At 34.2% G+C, this 8292-nt stretch overlaps 1 pseudogene; it reads left to right on the forward strand.

Moving 5' to 3' along the window:
• Window positions 1-587: 587 nt before the first annotated feature.
• LOC109217060 lies at window positions 588-7374 on the forward strand (annotated as a pseudogene).
• The last annotated feature ends 918 nt before the right edge of the window (window positions 7375-8292 follow it).

The following is an 8292-nucleotide window of genomic DNA, read 5'->3' on the forward strand; positions in this document are numbered from 1 at the left end:
TACGAAAATGCAGTATAATACTACGTTTTCCTAAAATGCAGTATTATACTACGTTTTCCTTTAACGGCTAACTTTCCGTTAAACTAAAACGCAGTATAATACTGCATTTTAGTTAGAAAGGTAACTTTTTTTTTAGCTGTATAAAGGTATTTTGAGTCCAAAATACCATTATTTAGGTTTCAGACTCGAGTTTTGAGGGCCTTTAGTCCCGTGTTTTTTACTCTTCACATTGAAGAGATTTTCCGCGTAAATCTTGGTGTCTCGTATGTTTAATTATTTTACCTTGCCATATTCTTGTTGGTTGATATACTTGCTGGCCATATACGTTTGTGTTTGAATTTGTTTATCTTCTCTTAGATCAAATAGATTGGGGAAGTTAGACTTGAGTATTATTTCACTGCTACCTTATCGAGCAAATTGCCTGTGCTTGTTTCTCCCAACAAACTTTGAGTACAAAATGACTTCTAACGTCAATGAACTTATATATAATATAAATTTCACTATTGATTAAGAAGACTTGAGAAGTCATGAAATTATATTATAATCTTGATTCGTATTTGATTCTTCTTTCTAATGGTGGCCGTCCAAGTTGTCTTTTAGCAATTATTTCAACTCAAGTATAATTTTGAATCCCAGAGCTTACTCAACTTTTAATAACTTTTATTAGCAATTATTTCAACTTCTCACATACCACTCCAACTTATTCGTGGTTTGCTGAACTTTAAGCTGCCAAAAGGTAAGATTATAACATTATGTTGAAGGTCTCTTATTTTCTTCCTTTCTAGTTTGCTTTCTTCTATTGGAAATTAATCTGAGATTTTCATTTTTCCTTGTGAATCATAGATAGCAAGAAAGAATTATTTTTGGTTTTATTGGTCTAAATTTCGTTTGAGCAGCAGCCAAATTCATGTTGAATTTATTTCTTGCTTCTTCTTTTTCTTCACACTGTTCTATCTCTCCATTGGCTTCTGTTTTCTTCTTTCAAGATGAACAATCAGTTGTTTTCAAGGTAAACTTTTTCAAACAGTTTTTAATAATTTATTTGTACCCCAATCCAATCCACTTTTTTGCTTGAGATATATATCTGGCTGTATATGCAGTAAATTGCACTTTCTTCAGTTTATCATATGTATTTTGTTTCTATTTCTTGCTCTTCTTTTCTCCTGATAAACCTTTATGCGTTTTTATACAGATCTTGAAAAATTAAAAGGAAGGGAAAGAAAAGCTATTTTGGCACTTGACTAGTGAAAATTATAATCATGGAAGCAGACAACTCATTATCATTGGTATGTCATATTATATGTTCACATATTAAAGCTAATATTGACTTCGATGTTTATCCAAATAATCCTTAAGATACTATAATGTTACTCAAAGTTTTTAAGAGTTGTTGTCCAAAAGTTCATAATATGAAATGGCATATATAAATCATATAAGCATCCATTTGAAAATATTATTTTTGATAACTAGACTCTAGAAAATAATCACTTTCCTAAAACATATATGATTTAGAAGCCGTTTGGTGTGGTAGAGCGTGCCCTTGATAACTGCTTCGTTGTGCCTGGGCTGTTAGGACTCTTAGTCACATGAATAGTTTAATATGCTCAACAAGTTCAAAGTGCTAAAAAGTACATTTAAATGTTGAAACGAATTTTATAAATAAGTTGTTATGTGTTTGGAAATAAATACTAAAGCTGATAGTTAGCATTTCATACGTTTGGAGAAAAAGGCTGATAATTAGCATTTCATGTGTTTTGGGAAAAATGCCGATAAACACAATTTCTATTAGGCCCCCCATTTGTTTTTCTCTTTAAAGTTTAAGATGTATGAATCTGAATATATATCTGGATATTAAGATGTGTATTAAGATTAATACTTTTGAATCTATATATACATTTGAATATTAAGATTTTGTATTAATTAAGATCTGAATACTAAATAATTATGATTATTTATTTTCTTAACATTTAAATGTATAAAATTTCTCATTATTGAAATTTAATAAATTAAAAAATTCAAATTAAAAACTAACTAATCTTAAAACTGTATCAAAAAAATATTAGAAAAATATAATTTATATCGTGGTTGTGTTGATGATAGCTAATAGTGATGGTTATGAGTGCTGAGTAGCAATTGTGGTTGGTGATAGTGGCGGCGGTTGGTGATAATGGTTTTGGGTTGTGTTGGTGCCGACAATAGTAGTTAATGGCAGTGGTTGATGGATGTAGTTGGTGGTGGCGGCGATTGATACCTGTGGTTGGCGAAATATAATGGTAACATCATGGTGGTAATTGTGGTAAAAGTGATTGTCGCGGATGATTGTAAAGGCAAGTGGTGGTGACAACTAATGGTGGTGCTAGTTAAATAGTTAATCGTGATAGTTGTGGTTGAAGATGCTGGTTGTGAATATCGGTGATGGGAGTTGGTAATGGTAGGTGGTAGTAGCGTTGAAAATGGATAAAGTAGTGGTGAAATGGCTTCTTTATACAAATCTTTAAATTGATAACATCTTAATGATATTAAAATTTTGTTATATATGTTAATCATTCAAATCAATTCAGATCCATTAAGTTGTTGTAAAAGAAAAATAACAAATGCATTTAATGGTTGATATTATTGAATGATTTAAATTCAAACCTAAAAAATAAACACAAATAATGATTGAGATTTGAATGATTCAGACCTTAGAGATAAATTAGACTTTATCTTTGTTTACACTAAAAAGGAGCTAATTATGACATCATTTTTAGTTCTAAATTGACTAAAATACAATACAACAACAACTACTACGTCTCAATCACATGAAACAAATTGTGCTTGCTATATATGAATCTTCAGTTTTCCATTTAAGCTCAACTCTAATCGTTATCATACCTAATAAAAATAATAAAAAAATAAGTTGAAGATATATAATAATAATAATAATAATAATAATAATAATAATAATAATAATAATAATTAAAAAAATTCTCTACCAACACTAAATCCTACTTCCAACCGGTAGTTATCACCTATATGGACTTATTTCTTTTATTGTGCTCTATTTTTAGCTAAGTTTGTATCAATCCCAAGAAATTGTAGATCTTTTAAGGCAACTTCTTCTTATGTGATTTTAGGTCTACCTCGTCCCATTTTAATACCTTCACTCACTATAGTTTCACACATACAAGCTGGTGCATCTGTAGGTCGGTGCAAGACATGATCAAACCATGCATCTCAAGGGTCCTTCTCTCATTTTATCTTCAATGCATGCTACTTGCACCTTTTGGCAAACACGATCACTTTTAATCTTATCTAATCTTGTATAACTGTACATCCATCTTAGCATTTGCATCTCTGGAATACTCATCTTGTGGATATGTCGGATTTTTGGCAGGTGTCATTTGCTGAACTTCTCGACGACATTGTCTGTCTTCTGGATTTCATAAGGAGGTTAAAGAATGAAAAAGATCAAACTGCTCTTGACAAGAATCAAATTGAAAAGCTGAAATTGCAGCTGAAATCAATGTGGACATCTATCCAGCTTTCTTATTCCAATTTGGATGGTTTAAGTGCCGGGATGTCAAATGAAACACAACATCTTGAAGATCTGCTTAAGTCAATTTTTATGGGAATAGATATGACATGTTGGTTAAATACGACATGGATCAGGTCGTTCCTCGCCTCCTGGAAAATATAAGAAGTTGTATTAGCTCACAGCATCATCCCAAATCAAGTGTCACCATGACTGTGGAGCAATTGGTTGAACCTTGGGATGCCCTCCTCGCGAAATTACGTGGGATAGTTGCCTATCCTGAGCTCTGCTCTTCTTTTTTGCCTCAATATGAAGTTCTTCAGAATCTACGAAACAATATAAGGGATTTCCTTGGTTGAAATTAAATGGTTGCATTGAGCACAAGATAGTTGAATATGTCTTACCTCAGATTCAACTTATGGCTGAAAGAGTAGGATACTTCAATTTGGAGTTTCTTAATACACTTGGTCCCTCTCCAGTCATGCTAGCTCATCTGCTTGTGAAGATTATTCCTGTTGCATTGGAGTTTATGCACGTATGTTCTGCAGATTTGAAAGCTTCAAAATCAGCAGAAGTTGGACGCTTCATTAAGCAGCTCCTAGAAGCCTCTCCGGATCTTCTTCGAGAATATCTGATTCATTTGCAAGAGCACATGGTAAATGTTATTACCGCTAGCACTTCAGCTCGAAACCTTCATGTCATGATAGAGTTCCTCTTGATTATTCTTATTGATATGCCTAAGGACATTATTCATCATGACAAATTATTTGATCTTATCGCACGTGTCGGAGCACTTACTAGGGAGGTAGCATCTCTTGTTCTCAACTTAGAAGAAAAATCAAGAAATGAAGCGAATACCAATGAAAGTAACATTACAACTCTGGATTTGCAAGAAAATATTGAACTCCTAAAGGAAGATCTCAAACGTTTTTACTTGAAAGTTCCAAGCTTATCTCAACTCTGCTTCCCCATGAGTGACGGACCACTCTTCATGAATCTTCTACTCATAAACCTAAATGATTTGCTCAATTCTAATTCTTATTCAGTTGCTTTGATAAAGGAAGAAATTGCACTGGTGAAAGAATACCTAGAATTGATAAGATCTTTCTTTGTGAATGTTGAGCAAGAATTGTATAAAGATCACTGGATACATGCTTTAAATGTAGCATATGAGGCGGAACATGCTATTAATTCAATTCTTGTAAGAGATCATGGTCTCTTGCATCTTATCTTCTTACTTCCTGATATTATAGAAAAGATCAAGATTATCAAAGAAGAGGTATTTAATTTATCGAAGAAGATACCCAAGAACATGAGCCACATTGTTGTAAACTCCCCCAACAAGCCAGTGGTAAGAAATTCAGCAATAGCCAATCAAGTAATTGTAGGTTTTGAGGAGGAGAGAGACTGGATAATTAGGAAGCTTATCAGCGGACCAGCTGAGATAGATGTCATTTCAATCATTGGAATGGCGGGGCTGGGAAAAACTACTTTGGCATATAGAGTATATAATGATGAGTCTGTTGTTAGTCATTTCGATATTCTTGCATGGTGCACCGTTGACCAAGAACATCATGAGAGGAAGTTATTACAGAAAATTGTTAATCAAGTTACTGGTTCGAATGAGAAGTTCAATGAGGATATTGATGTTGCTGATGAGCTACGAAGAAAACTTTATGGGAGGAGGTACCTTATTGTTTTGACGTATGGGATACTGCAACATGGGATGAGTTAACACGACCTTTTCCTGAAGTTAAAAAAGGAAGTAGAATTATTTTAACCAGTTGAAAAAAGGAAGTGGCTTTGAACGGAAAACACCATTGTGAGCCTCTTTATCTTCGTTTGCTCACACTAGATGAAAGTTGGGAGTTATTAGAGAAGATGATTTTTGGAGAAGAAAGTTGCCCCGATGAACTATTGGGTGTTGGAAAAGAAATAGCCCGGAAATGTCAAGGGCTTCCTTTGGTGGCTGATCTTATCGCTAGAGTCATTGCAACGAAGGAAAAGAAAAAGTCTTTGTGGCTTGAAGTTCTAAAGAATTTGAATTCCTTCATTCTTGAAAATGAACTGGAGGTGATGAAAATTATACAATTAAGTTATGACCATTTACCTGACCACGTAAAGCCGTGCTTGCTTTACCTGGGAAGTTATCCAAAGGACGAACAAATTGAAGTGTCTAGGTTACAAGATCTATGGACTGCAGAAGGACTTGTACAACATACTGAGATGAAGAGTGTGGAAGAAAAAATTAATGTTTATTTGGATGCTTTGATTTCGAGTAGCTTGGTAATGGTAATGAAAAGTGAATAAAGGACAACTTGCAAAATTCATGATCTTGTGCATGACTTTTGTCAGGTAAAGCCACAAAGGAAAGGTTCTTTCACTCGATAGGTTCAAGTGCTCTATCTTGTGCTTCAGATGATCTGATGCCACGTCGAATATCCGTCTCTTTCCATTATAGTCTCCTTGAACAAAATCATACAGAAAAGAAAAAGGTTTCCGGTAAATACCTCCTTTCTTTGAAGGCTGATCATACAGATTGGCCACCCTTTGGTTTATTGGTGGATAAAACAGCTGTACTAGTTCACTTAAGAGACTTGAGGCTTCTTAGAGTATTAGACATCGCTCAAGTTTTTGTGGAAGATTCTTTGCTGAATGAGATAGGCTTGCTAGTTCATTTGCGGTACTTACACATTGGGATGAATGTTAAAGCTCTCCCGTCATCATTGTCAAACCTCTGGAATCTGGAAACTCTGGTGGTGCATAACAGTAGATCAACCATGGTACTACTACCTGTAATTTGGAATCTTGCAAAGTTGCGACATATTAGTATCTATTATTGTTCGTTCTTTGATTTGGATACAGATGAACAAATACTTTTAGTAGAGGACTCAAACTCAAAGTTAGAAAACCTGAGAATATTAGAGCAGCTCAAGATTTCCTATTCGAAAGACACAGAGGATATTTTTAAAAGGTTTCCTAATGTTCACAAGCTTGACTGTGAAATTGTAGAATCATGGAATTCTTCAGCAAAGTGCAATTGGTTTCCACAATTGGATGTCCTTAATCAACTTGAAGAAATCAATGCAAGGCATCGTCGTTTAGATTCTCAATTTCCAAAAGCCACTAAGGATTTTTGCTTCCCTTCAAGTTTGAAACGGTTGACACTGGAAGAGTTTTATCTGTCATCTGATTCACTGTCAAAAATCGCGATACTGCCTAACCTTCAAAAACTGACTCTGAACCGCACAATGATTCAGGAAGAAGAATGGAACGTCGTAGAAGAAGAAGACACGTTCAAGAATCTCAAATACTTGGAGTTGTATATGGTGCGTCTTTCCAAATGGCATGTTGGAGAGGAATCCTTTCCCGTGCTTGAGCAGTTAATCCTGGCGGAATGTAATAGGCTTGAAGAGATCCCGTCCAGCTTTGGGGATATTACTTCATTAAGTCGTATCAAACTGGTCAGGAGCCCTCAACTTTTATATTCCGCTCTAGAGATTAAGCAATATGTTGCAGATATGATGGGAGAGGACAAGCTTCAGGTCCTTTCCCAGAGTTATCGATGAATAATCTGCGAGTATAAACTACTTTATTAACTTCAGTTTTGTTTCTTTCTCCAACTACTTTGACCATTTATAATCTTCTTTGTAGAGCGCAAATAAAAACCTGGGGATACAACTTCATTTTGGGCCAACACATCAGTATTAGAGGCTAAAGACAGATTCTCCAGACATTTATGCAATCTTCCAGTTGATTTCCTCCTCTCTTTTATTCTAATATGTCGAATAAGAATAACTAAATACCAATTGCTAACACAGGACATTTGTTCAATTTCCAATTTTTCTGTTTTATGTCTATATGAATGACTATATAATATGTTCATCCCAACAAGTTATTGCATCTGAGAATATCTGAACTGAATGTTAGACTTTTGTCAAAATATCTGGATGTTGGAAATCCCCCATTGCAAAACCAAGTATCATCACTTTTTCGATTCAGTTTCTTTGCTTCTTTCTCGTAAAATTAACGCGCTGATCTTTGATTCATTTTTTATTTGCTTATTGCTTAATGTAGTCTTTGTAAAAGTAAACGTTTGCAAATTATTCTATGGTTTGCTTGCAGTAAAATTCGTTTGTAGTTCTGAAACTTGTCAAATTCCTCTGGTTACAATAAGAAATACTTCCTCCGGTCCATAATAAGTGATATTTTGGCCTTTCTTTTGTGGTCCAAAATAAGTGATTTTTTCAGATTTCAAGAATAAATTAATTATTTTTTTCCTACATTGCCCTTGGAGTAAATAATGTTGGAGTATGTGTTAGGAGTATTTATGTGAAGAGATAGTAAAGGTTAATATGGTCAATCTCATTGCTAATTAATGTTAAAAGGTGAAATTTCTTAATATGTGTGAAAACAACCAAAAAAATCACTTATTTTGGACCAGAGGGAGTAGTGATTTTAAACATGTTCAAGTGCTTGGATGAAAACCAGTGGAGTTGGGAGCTAGCACAGAATTCAATGCAAACACGACTTCCTACTTGACTCTTAGACTTTAAATTTAAGTACAACAATAACTACACCTCAGTGCTAACTAAGTTGAGGTAGGCGATATAAATCCTCACCTTTTTATTTAAGCTCAATTCATATCGTTGTCATTAGCAAAATAAAGTAAAAGTGAAAAGGCAGTATGAAATAAATTTAGCACTTTGTTTAGTCAATACTAGCAGCTGAGGACAATGTCCTCTTTGCTTTCTTCTTGCTCTTTGGATGAGAAGTGT

Source organism: Nicotiana attenuata, unplaced genomic scaffold (genome assembly GCF_001879085.1).
Source record: "Nicotiana attenuata strain UT unplaced genomic scaffold, NIATTr2, whole genome shotgun sequence".
Taxonomy (NCBI): Eukaryota; Viridiplantae; Streptophyta; class Magnoliopsida; order Solanales; family Solanaceae; genus Nicotiana; species Nicotiana attenuata.